The 12,204-nt window shown below is 35.8% G+C and overlaps 1 protein-coding gene across 2 annotated transcripts in view; it reads left to right on the top strand.

Annotated features, from left to right (window-relative positions):
* The window catches only part of LOC128679766 (uncharacterized), a 138,446-nt gene that overhangs the window by 35,056 nt on the left and 91,186 nt on the right, over positions 1–12,204 (top strand). For both annotated transcript variants that reach the window (XM_053762202.2, XM_053762203.2), the window contains exon 2: positions 11,525–11,572. The gene's annotated coding sequence lies outside the window, so the exon portion shown is untranslated. The remainder of the gene's footprint in view (positions 1–11,524; positions 11,573–12,204) is intronic.

Raw genomic sequence — 12,204 nt, 5'->3', positions numbered from 1 at the left:
GATGGCACTGTTCGAAATTAGAACTAGATATGGTATCGTTTTTGCTATAAGTATACCCATGTGTAAAGATACATCGATAAGACACGTCTACGTTCCGAGAGTTTTGGCTTCGTTACCTATTTCGATACCTATATGTATACCAAGTCTGGGTGATATGAATATATCACCGGTTGGTATACAACACCAGACTTGGTATACATATAGGTACATACACCTGTATGTAAAGTGTAAAACTTATGTTTAAAGTCTTTTCTTTCTAAAGAAAAACATTTATTAAACCACGAAAGTAACTTGCCGGTTGTAAAATAACACCTGAATTAAAAAAAAAAAAAAGTTTATTTTCATGCCAGGGCTTCATGGCGTCACAACCCCGATTAACTTACAAAGATAAGAGAAAGAGATACAGAGACAGGTACTTTCACACTCAAATGCTATTTACGATTTTAGTTTATAGGCTTCTTGAAATATATTCAAATCTGACAAGATAGAAGATGTTTGGCCCAAACCACAAGAAACGAGTGGAAATTGTATGATATAGTCACCGCCTTCTTCATCAATCTATAAAGACAAACTCAAATCTATAAAGACAACTCGCAAACGGTTAGGTACCGCGTTTGCGAGTTTGTATGTTTGAGGCGGGTAATCTCCGAAACTACCGAACCGATTTCAAAAATTCTTTTACCATAAGAAAGATACACTATCCAAGATTGTTATAGGCAATATTTTATCTCAAAATTCCCATGTGAGCGAAGCAACATCTAATCATAAATAAATTTAAGGACGAGATTCTAATCGATGCAGTCAGTATTTTCCATTCTATTCATACGACACGACTTCTACCTTGTATTTTATTTGATCTATGAATAAATAAATATATATATATATATATATATATATATATATATATATATATATATATATATATATATATGGCCAAAGAAAAGCCAAGAATTTATATATATATTCTTGGCTTTTCTTTCCCCTTCTAGCTTTTTTTTCAAGTGTATTGTCATCAATATTTCAGACGCATTCAACGGAGGTCGTGAAGTGCAGTAGGACCATTAAGCTCGTCCGCTATTTGGAGATCCTGGATTCAATTCCCAGCACGATAAATAATTTTTTTAAAGAACTCTCTGATCTTCGCGTCGTGTTTCCGGTTTTCGGAGATGTGACACCCCAAAGCCATTAGCGTCAGTAAATTGCCAAAAAATTTTGAAGATTTGGCTATGATTTTACAACCGCCTGACGTGAATTCTCTTTGGGTCTGCTATCGTTGCCTATCAGCTGTTAAGGCCTTTGTGTCCCTTAGTACGCTTCGTTCGACGTCCACGGGAGAATATGAAGTGGTCCTAATCTAGGGCGGAACCACACACCAAAATATTTTGTAAAGTGTATTACGATAAAACTAAAAATAACTCTTATTCGACGTTTGGTCGAAGAGCGTTTTTATTTCAAGACTCTAATCATCGGTTTATCCCATAATGATTATAATATTCATTTCCACGCCAATCCTTGACAAAATAGTACTTTACCTTCGTCCTACCTTCGTAATAAACACAAAATTACGTGTGGGTTAAAAGAGGCCTTTTACATGCTTCTGTTTTCATATTTAAACCATTCCAAAGGACGAATCCGCAACATAAAAATGGGGTTTACAGTTTCCTACACATGCCGCTTTGCGGCCGAGGGCGCTACTGTCGGCAATAAAACCAGATAAAACCGGATATGCTTAACATTCACGCCGAAATTTCGTCAGAATGTCTCTGGCTATTGTGGCGTTCTGTCGAAACGAAAATAACAAAATATGGATGGAACGGAAGAACATGATTGACCAGAGACTTGGATCAGATAAAGGCACATCATTTTAGGTTAAATAATACCAAAGCAGTCTTCGGAATGTGATTGCAGCCCGGCTGGCTATAGCTGCCAGCATTCCGAAGAAGTTAAACAGTTGACCGCTTGTAAAATCACAGCCGAATCTTGAAAATTTTGTAGTCTGAAACGGTTATCCGACAATTGTTTCATCTACGAACGATTCGCCAACAGAATAGAGGAGACATTCTGTCGGCGAATCGTTCGTAGATGAAGGGTTCTGTCGTTCAAACGCCAGATATCGAAATATTATGTTGATGAAACGGTCGTAGACGAAGCAATTGTCGGAGAACCGTTTCAGACTCACATTTTTATTGTTTACGATCCTGAGCGTCACAGCCCTGATTGCAACCATGAACATGCGGAGATAAGAGAAAGAGAGAAGTATATTCGATAGTCTACAAAGACAGCTAGCAAGAAAATGGCTTTAAATAAAATAAATAAAAATAAAAATCATTTATTGCAGGCATAGACCATATAGTGTTAGTAACAGAGGAACTTGTAACTATGTTAGTAAAAAGAAGTTTAAAATGACTAGACAAATCTAAAATTCGGTAACTGAATGGTAGATTTTAATAATAACATAAAATATAATGATTGTAGGTAGACAGGAAAAACTATATAGACATCATATTATATTTCGTATCGCATTTAAGAAAGTGCATTCTGGCTTTAGTTGTGAGATCTTTACGTTAAAATTCTTGCGTTTTCCTTCTGCACTAATTTCATTTTATTGTCCTTTTTGCCACGAAAGGGTTTCGGATTTTTCATTATTGAAGGGTTATTTGGCCGTAGAATTTTGGGCCTTGTTTGAATCCGGTAATGTGAATCCGTTGTTTTTTGAGTTATCTATACTTTGATTGGGTATCAAAAAAGGTATCGTTGAAAAGGATCTTTTAAACATGTAACCCGATCTTACTTTTGCTTTGAAAAGTTTTAATGGTAAAAAAAAGGGTTGCACCCCGGGAGTGCCGGCAGACGTGAAAACTTTAATTAACGTTGTGCGTTTTTGTCGTCTTACGGATATTGTGCCACTTCACTTCACAAGGCTCACTTCGAATCGATTCGATGGTGAGAAGTGAAATGCAAACCCACACTAACTCCTCAGATCACGTGTCCTGACGCGAGTTTAATATTTTTTGCCCACCACAAAAAGTGCACAACGCCGCTAAACAAGTTTTCACTTCAAAAAAATCAATATTTTCTTCTTTTTACTACATAAACCGTTATGTCCATGCTAATATTATAAAAAGATTTGTATTTTTACTTGTTATGAATAAACTGAAAACTATTCAACCGATTTTGACGAAATTTGGTGAAGAGACAGACGAAATTTTCAGAAGTAATATATATAGGCAAAAAGTAGCCAATACCTATATATTATAACTCTTGCGTTACTGACTGACTGATAGACAGACAACATAAAGCCGTATACTAGCCGTAGGAAGCAAATTTACACTAAGAGAGGAATTTTGGAACGAAGGGGGTGAAAAACTTTAATATGAAAGTTCTACACCGTTGAAGTAAGCGACTTGAAAATTTGGATTTTAGTTGTTTACTACAAAATAATGAATACCTGTTTCAGATTTTTCTGAAAATTAACCCTCAACCCCTTCAAAAGGGGGGTGAAAGATTGTACTTAATAGAATTAAGGACTTCATATAATTTTCAAGGTAAAAAGCTGAAAATTGGTAAACATACATCATTGTTCTTAAGGAATGACCGAGATTGTACTGTGAAATTCACGCGGGCGAAGCCGCGGGCAAAAGCTAGTTACTTCTATAATATAATAGTTTTACCCAAGCGACGCCAGGACGGGTATAATATATAATATATGTATAAATACAAAATTCGCCAAAACCACGAAATGACACGAAGTATAGCAGAAACACTCTCAGAATTGAAATACAAATGCCATTCGATATATCGAAACATCGAGTTGGATCGTAAAGAAAACAAATGGTTAGTATAAGTCGGTCGGCCAACTTCCTAAAGCGATTATTTGTGTTTTCTATTATGCAGATACCACCACTCGATATGGTTCGATGTTTCTATGGAAGAGGTTTCTATGTTCGTTTTTATACCCATTTTTGTACACACATATGTATCGCGAACGAAGCACATTGGTGGACAGTTTAGTACGTAGAATATAACCTGGAATAACACAGGCTAATTAATACTAAACAACATGAATTAAACGCGCACATTTTTTATTTCTCAAACGTTTCGGGCCTACTATTATTATTTATGCAACGCGAATGTTTGAAAGTTAACACTAGGGTACTTTTTATCCGGAAATTCCCACGGGAGTCAAGCCCCGGGGCGTAGCTAGTTTATATAAAGAGCCGTCCTATTTGGGTTGACGTCATGATCGAGAGTGTAGATGGGCAGTAGAGAGGATTTTTAGAAATTCCACCCCGAAGGGGGGTGAAAAACTTTTACATGAAAATTCTACACCGTTGAAGTTAGCGACTTGAAAATTTGGATTTTAGTTGTCAAAAAATTAATGAATACGTATTTCAGATTTTTCTGAAAATTAACCCTCAACCCCTTCAAAAGGGTGGGTGAAATATTGTACTAAATACAATTAAGGACTTCATACAATTTTCAAGCTAAAAAGCTGAAAATTGGTAAACATACTCTTCATCATTATTCTTAAGTAATGACCGAGATTTTAGTATGAAATTCACGCGGGCAAAATCTAGTTCAGTATATAACATGTCTTTTAACCTAAACGAAAAACAAATGCAAGTCACATGTTATTTTAACTCATGCTACATTCAAAGCCTTAGTTAAGCACAATGCCGCTAGCTTACTTAATTGCTAAGTCTTGTTTAAATAGACTGGAGAAAACAAATATGAAACGCTCGATTTAACAACAAGAGTAGCCATTTTAAAGCTATATCCTCGCATAATAGCATTTAAAACAGCTTAAGAAGCCAAATAAGCGAAAAAAGAGCACCTGTCTCTTCCAACTCGTTAACCAGTTTTAACTGCTTCGAACCGGACTTCACTGACATGAACCGGTATAAATTCAAAATGAGATTAGAGTAACTATTTTTTTTTGTAGATACAGATATAGGATCTGTCAATAGAATATTTAAATTCGTGCGGCGCATACAAAATTGGTTAAGTCGTGTTTTTGAAATATTCACAATTTTGTAAAAATCTAACGTGTTCGACCTAAGTTCGCGGCGGTGTTTAGGTCTAAGTTCGCGGCGAACAACTAAATATAAATATAAACTTTTATATTGAATTAGATATATATATTTGTAAACTTTTCGTGCCATACATACTGAACTGTTACTGAGCACAGATGCAATACAGTCAATGCTGTACACAATATGCATGTTATATTATATATTTTCAGATTACGGGTAAAATAGAACTATTCTGTTTTAAAGCTAGTTTTAAGTCTCGAATATTCGACGGAATATTTATTATTAAATATTTCACGCCTTGATTTAGAAATATGCAAGCATAATTTTAACGAAATCACGCTTGGCGCGTTCTATTATGAAACGAAATCTAGTTACTCTGTGAGAGTGAGCGCTCAAATAATCATCCAACTGTGAACAGATAACGAAGCGGTGTTGGATATGCTATATCTGACATAATTTGATCTGGCTCTTGACTTTCACGGATTTGGAGCCCTCTTTTCATACGAAACTTGCATAAAAAAATACATTTTTATAATGTAGACTGGCACAAAATATGATTCTATTTAAAAAAAAAACGAAATATATTTTTTGATGTATGTAATTAATAAAATGAGGTTGTTAAGTGTAAGCAAATCGAACACATTGATTATGAAAAGGCGCACTCTATCATTAAAAATAAAGATTTTATTGATTTATTGACGAGTGACGATCCTAACTTTGTTGTTATGAAATTGACTTCTGAGCTGAACGAAGCATTGAACTTAAGTAAAACCATTAAACAAGTATCTGGTAGGAAACAACCAAAAATGCCTTGGATAACGCCTGGAATCGTTAGATGTATAAATAACAGAAATGATATGCAATTAAAATTACGGTCTGACCCTTACAACGAAACACTTAAAATAACCTTCAAAAGATATAGGAACTTTTGTAACAACTTGATAAAGAAGCTTAAACGTAAATATCAAAAAAATGAATTAGAGAAATCAAATAAAAACCCAAAAGCCCTCTGGAATACTGTTAATAAAATTACAAACTTTAAACGCCCTAAATCATCAAATACCGAACTATTAAAATCGTGCACAACACATGATATGTCTGTCAATACTGTAAATGAGCATTTCGCTAATGTCGGAAAAAATCTAGCTGAGAATATTACGCCTGTCACAGGACCAATCAATTTTGAACAACAAAGTTATGTGAATAGCCCTCCGCTAACATCGTTTGTTTTGATGAATACTGATCCAGAAGAGGTACTTGACATTATTGCCACCCTTAAACCTGACAGTGCTCCTGGTGTTGATAACCTATCCACAAGATTCATTATGCTAATAAAAGAAATTATAGCCCCCATAATTTGTCATTTTGTGAATCTCTGTTTTCAGAAGGGAATATTTCCTGACCCTCTCAAACTAGCCTTGGTTACACCAGTGTACAAGGGCGGTGACAAAACGGATCCTAACAACTATAGACCTATCTCTGTTTTGACTGTGTTTTCCAAAATTACTGAAAAATTAATAAATATTCGGCTATTAAATTACCTTAAGACTCTCAATATATTATCGAATGAACAATACGGCTTTAGACAGGGGAGATCTACCGAAGACGCTATAATAACGCTAACAACACAAATATCAAAGCTACTAGATAGTGGCAAAAAATGCGCATCAGTATCTATTGACCTCAAAAAGGCGTTTGATACTGTTTTTCTCCCCACGCTACTGAGGAAATTAGAAAAAATCGGGATTAGAGGTATTCCCTTGAAACTTTTTGGCGAATACTTACACGGTCGAAGGCAGAGAGTTCGCATAGGAGACTGCACATGTGAGGATAGGGAAGTAACACATGGTGTACCACAAGGGAGCGTGTTGGGGCCAACCCTATTCCTCCTATACATAAATGACCTCACTAACCTAAAACTTGAGGGGGGAAGTATTGTATCATATGCTGATGATACTGCCATTGTATTTGAGGGATCCACATGGAATGAGGTGTTTCTAAGAGCGAATAAAGGGATGGATAAGGTTTCACTTTGGTTAAGATCTAATCTGCTATCACTGAACACCACAAAGACAAAGTACATATGCCATCACATCACCAAAAAAACACAACCCAACCATAACTTTAAACTTCAACTCCATACATGTGACGGGACTAACTATAACCTCTGTAGCTGCCCAGCACTGGAGAAGGTTGAATCTATTAAATACCTTGGAGTAATACTCGACCAGCGTCTATCTTGGCACCCACACATCGAACATGTCAACAAAAGAATCAGGAAACTTATTTGGATTTTTAAGTTACTTAGACACGTAGCATCACGAACATTAATCAAACAAATCTATATTGCCTTGGCTCAGTCGGTAATTACCTACTCCATTTCTGTATGGGGTGGAGCTACAAAAACTAAATTCCTAGAGGTAGAAAGGGGACAAAGATGTCTTTTAAAGGTCATGTTCTTTAAAAAACTACGACATCCTACTAAGGATCTTTACGAACTTTGTAAACTTCTATCAGTCAGAAAATTATTTATTTTGTCAACAAGTTTGAGATTACACAAAACTTTACCCTATAGCCCAAATGAACATATGGGCAGGAGGAGGAGGTCTAAGGTCGCTCCTATTCATCAAAGCAAAACATGCTTTGCTAAAAGACAATTTTACATAATTTCGGCAATGATATACAATAAACTAAATGAACAATTAGACATCCACAAACTCAGGAAATACAAATGCAAGACCTTAATCACAGAATGGCTTTCTCCGTTAGACTATGATGAAACAGAAGAATTCATAGGTAACCTGTAATTTGCTACAAAAATAATAAATAAATAAAAAAGTCGAAGGGTTGAGAACAACAATAAAGTATTAATCAATCTATATTTAAAAGGATAAGATGATAAGAAAAATAAATAGTAAGTAAATATTATTACGTATGCCATCAGTAATAACCATTGCTTCACACACACACGCACGTACACACACACACTCTCACACTCACACACACACACACACACACGCACACATACACCAACGAACACACATATCAAAAGAACTGAAACTTCAGCTTTTCTAAGTTTTAGAGTAATGTTTTGCTTTTCTTTCTTTCTTTCTTAATAAGTATATCAAGATTGTTTAACCAGGCCTAAGTAAATATTATGTTTTTGGAAGAGCGGGTCCTCCTGCCACAGGCTTTTCTAAGCTTACTAGGAGGGTCCCAGATATGTCTATTATTAGAAACTAGGGCTAAGTAAATAAAGAATTTTTCATTTTTCATTTTTCAATAATTACTGCATTTTATTCAATTATTTTTATTATCGTCGTAGACATGTGTCGTATAGAGCACTTATCACTCGAAAGAAAGCGTTCGTTACAACTCGTGTGTCTCAAATACCCCTCCCCCCCTCTTAGAATTCAGAGAAATTCCCACGGAAGCGAAGCCCCGGAGCGCAGCTAGTATTTCATAATTGAATTGCCACTCTCCTTCAAAAGACAGAGGGTAAAAACGTAAGTATTTACCCCTAAAGAGTTGAATACCGGAAGATAAACGCCTTTGAACAATTTATCCGGTATGTGTTGGCTCAGTCGTCATTTTGTTACGGTTGCCAAGTTATAGGCGTAAGCGAATTTAATTGACCGAGCAAGTGAAGCGAGCGAGGTCTACCATTCTACTTGGGGCAAAAATACATTTTTTGTATGTGTGTATGTATGTAACGCGGTAACTTTCAAACCGTTGGTCTAATTTTGGTGAAATTTAAAAGGTATTTAGGATCTGTCAATAGAATATTTATTTTCGTGGGGCATCAAAATCGGTTAAGTCTTGTTGTACAACTTGTAGGTATTTATACATCCAGCTTCTTATTCATAAAAGAACATAGCAATTGCAAAATTATATGTACAGGACAATCAATATAAAGTTTTTTCAAATTATTAAAAAAATTTTTTTCGACATTACAAAAAAGTACCTACCTATCTGATTCGACTAGATGGTAAGTACCAAATTATAGGAAACGAAATATTATAATACTCTTCTACATTGAAAAAAAATTCAATACGACCGCACGCGAACGTATTTTTGGGCACAGCCAGTTTATAATATTAATATAATTACTATAGAAGCGGAAGTGGTGTAATGGTTAAGACGCCCGCCTGTGGATCGAAAGGTCCCAAGTTCGTATCCTACTCGTGCCACATGACTCATATATAGTAGATTTCATCGACCACCACTTGCTTCCGGTGAAGGAAAACATAGTGAGAACACATTAACTTGCGTGTGAAATGGAGAAGGCAATGGCAAACCACTCCATTTTAATATTGCCAAGAAAGTTGTTGTGTGTGTTTCATTCCACGTAATGACCCTCAGCCATGAGCAAGACGACTATGAAGAATAATTACTAAGCATATAAAACCAACATTTTAAAAACATAATATTTAAATTTTCACTTGCACCACTAAATACCAATCTTGTCTTTCTCTTCGCCTTGTTTACTTCATTTAACAGTGCGAAACGGGTTCAGATTTACAGAAAAGACGCAGTGCACATTCACGAGTAAGTAGATTATATTTAGTCAAGTTAAAAAACAGTATTTTTCTACAACTTTCAACCCCTCCCGATCAGAAACAGTAGCAAAATATACCTCATATTACAAAGTGATATGATTAATGAGCAATCTGCCTCGCTCGTGTGGCAAAACGTCTAACTATCAGGAGGTCTATATAACAAAACGCCTATTTAGGAAATCAACAGTTTTCTTTATACAATTGTGAACATAATTACTAGTAAAAGTCTAATGAAAATAATAACATATGCGTGCCAATGGTCTGACTACCGTGCGAAGTGGAGACGAAACAGTAGGAAAACCGAGCGGGGCATATTAACTCTATAGCTGAGGAAGAAATATGGATAATACTCAGATGAAAATAAAACAAGTATTGGAAATAGAAACATTTTAGTTTTGTCTATGACGCTCTTGTCTTTGTTTCCCGCTCGCTCTCTCTCGTATAGACGTATTTCAACACGTCCTCCGAACCTTTTATTCATTAGCCCTATGACAATTAAACAGTCTTACTAATATTTTATTTTGAAGACCTCGATGGCGCAGTGGTAAAGTGCTTGCCTCTGAACCGAGAAGTTTCGGGTTCGATCACCGGTCGGGTCATGATGGAAAATGATCTTTTTCTGATTAGCCCGGGTCTTGGATATTTATCTATATATGTGTATGTTATAAAATATAGTATCGTTGAGTTAGTATCCCATAACACAAGTCTCGAACTTACTTTGGGGCTGGCTCAATCTGTATTTGTCCTAATATATTTATATCGATTTGTATTAAATTAATATTAAATAACAACAAGGCAAAGACTTCGTCACGTTTGTCGATAATTTTATTTAACACTAGCTTTTGTCCGCGGCTTCGCCCGCGTGAATTTCATAGTAAAATCTCAGTATTTTTTTTATCGCGTACTCTGTAAGACTGGTAAACATTTATGATTCAAATTCGCATTTTTTCCTCATCTTTAGTTCAATTTTCTGTTTCCCACTGCGTGTCTCGTCCCGCAAACTTGTTCAATCCTGCTTCCTGTTATGTACCGTTTCCTACATATTGTACCATCATGTTTTTTGCAATATGTCCCGTCCTGTTCCCCACTACGTGTCTCCTTCCCATTACCCGCTCCTACTCCCACTCCCGCTTTCTGCAACGCGTGCCGTCCCATTTTCCATGACGTTTTACGTCCCGGTTTTTTATTAACCACAAACGTAAATTAAACATTTTTTGTATTAACTATTACTGTTATTTACTACAAAAAGTAAGTGTGCCAATTTTCAGCTTTTTATCTCGAAAATTGTATTAAGTCCCATACAATCTTTCACCCTCCTTATGAAGGGGTTGAGAGTTAATTTTCAGAAAAATCTGAAACACGTATTCGGTCGATTTCGAGTGATGCGCGTTCAGACAAACAGACAGACAAAAATTTCCAAAACTACATTTTCGTCATCCATATCAGTAACTAAGTATATTCCATGAAGAATTTTTAAAAAATATCCAATGTACAAATTTGGCCTTTCTTCAATATTATTATATGTATTGATTTCACCGTGATAGATAGGAAATATTTTAATTATATTTGGTTATCATTAAGTTAAATGTGTTTACCCACTATTTCACCCTCTCTTTTGAGGGAGTAGTGTAAGTTTGTAATCACATCTTCCTCCACTTCGTACGGTTGTCAGCATCCCTAATTGTCAGACCATTGTCACGCATATCATCCTTGACGACATCAAGCCAGCACTTTTTGGTTCGCCTCTTCTGCCAGGACCAGGCGAACTACATATATTACACTGTTATTTGTCTGTCTATTAGATAGATATCCATTGAGGGGTTAACACCTCTCGTGTACTTTCTGTTGTGTGATATTTTCTTTTACTTTCCCAAAATCTATGAGAGTCATTTTATACGCGTAACTGAACTAATATTTTTCCCCTCTTTTCAGGTACGAAAATTAATATTGGATGAACATCACTGGATCTTTGTGCTTGTGGTAAGTGTATTTAATATATATCTAGTTATACATATACATTTTATGGGTGCCCTTTTCAGAGTTCCATACCCAAAAGGTAAAAATGAGACTCCAATGTCCGTCTGTCATCAGGCCGTATCTCAAAAACTGGGATCATGGCTGAGGGTCGTGGTCATTACGTGGAATGAAACACACACAACAACTTTCTTGGCATTATTAATGGAGTGGCTTGCCATTGCCTTCTCCATTTCACACACAAGTTAATAATAATCAACCAGTGTGCAGGTTTCCTCACGATATTTTCCTTCACCGGAAGCAAGTGGTGGTCTATGAAAACTTCTATACATGAGTCAGATTGGTATACAAACTCATGTGACACGAGTAGGATTCGAACTTGGGATCTTTCGATCCACAAGCGGGCGTCTTAACCACTACACCACCACCGCTTCTAAAACTGTGATAGTTAGTGGAAATTTACACAAATATTTTTTTCTTACAACAAATACTAAAAATTATAATAAAATAGCGGACCTTGAGCTCAAACGCTCAATATCTGGGAAGAAATCGATCAGAGAGACCAAACTACTTACTTATTAAATAAGTTCTTCTTCGCCGTCAAGGTGGCTGTTAAGTATGAAACTGAAATGAATGAA

The sequence above is a fragment of the Plodia interpunctella genome, chromosome 22, assembly GCF_027563975.2.
Source record: "Plodia interpunctella isolate USDA-ARS_2022_Savannah chromosome 22, ilPloInte3.2, whole genome shotgun sequence".
In the NCBI taxonomy this organism is placed as follows: Eukaryota; Metazoa; Arthropoda; class Insecta; order Lepidoptera; family Pyralidae; genus Plodia; species Plodia interpunctella.
The sequence above is the reverse complement of the archived record's forward strand: the minus strand, read 5'-3'. Positions and strand labels throughout refer to the sequence as shown.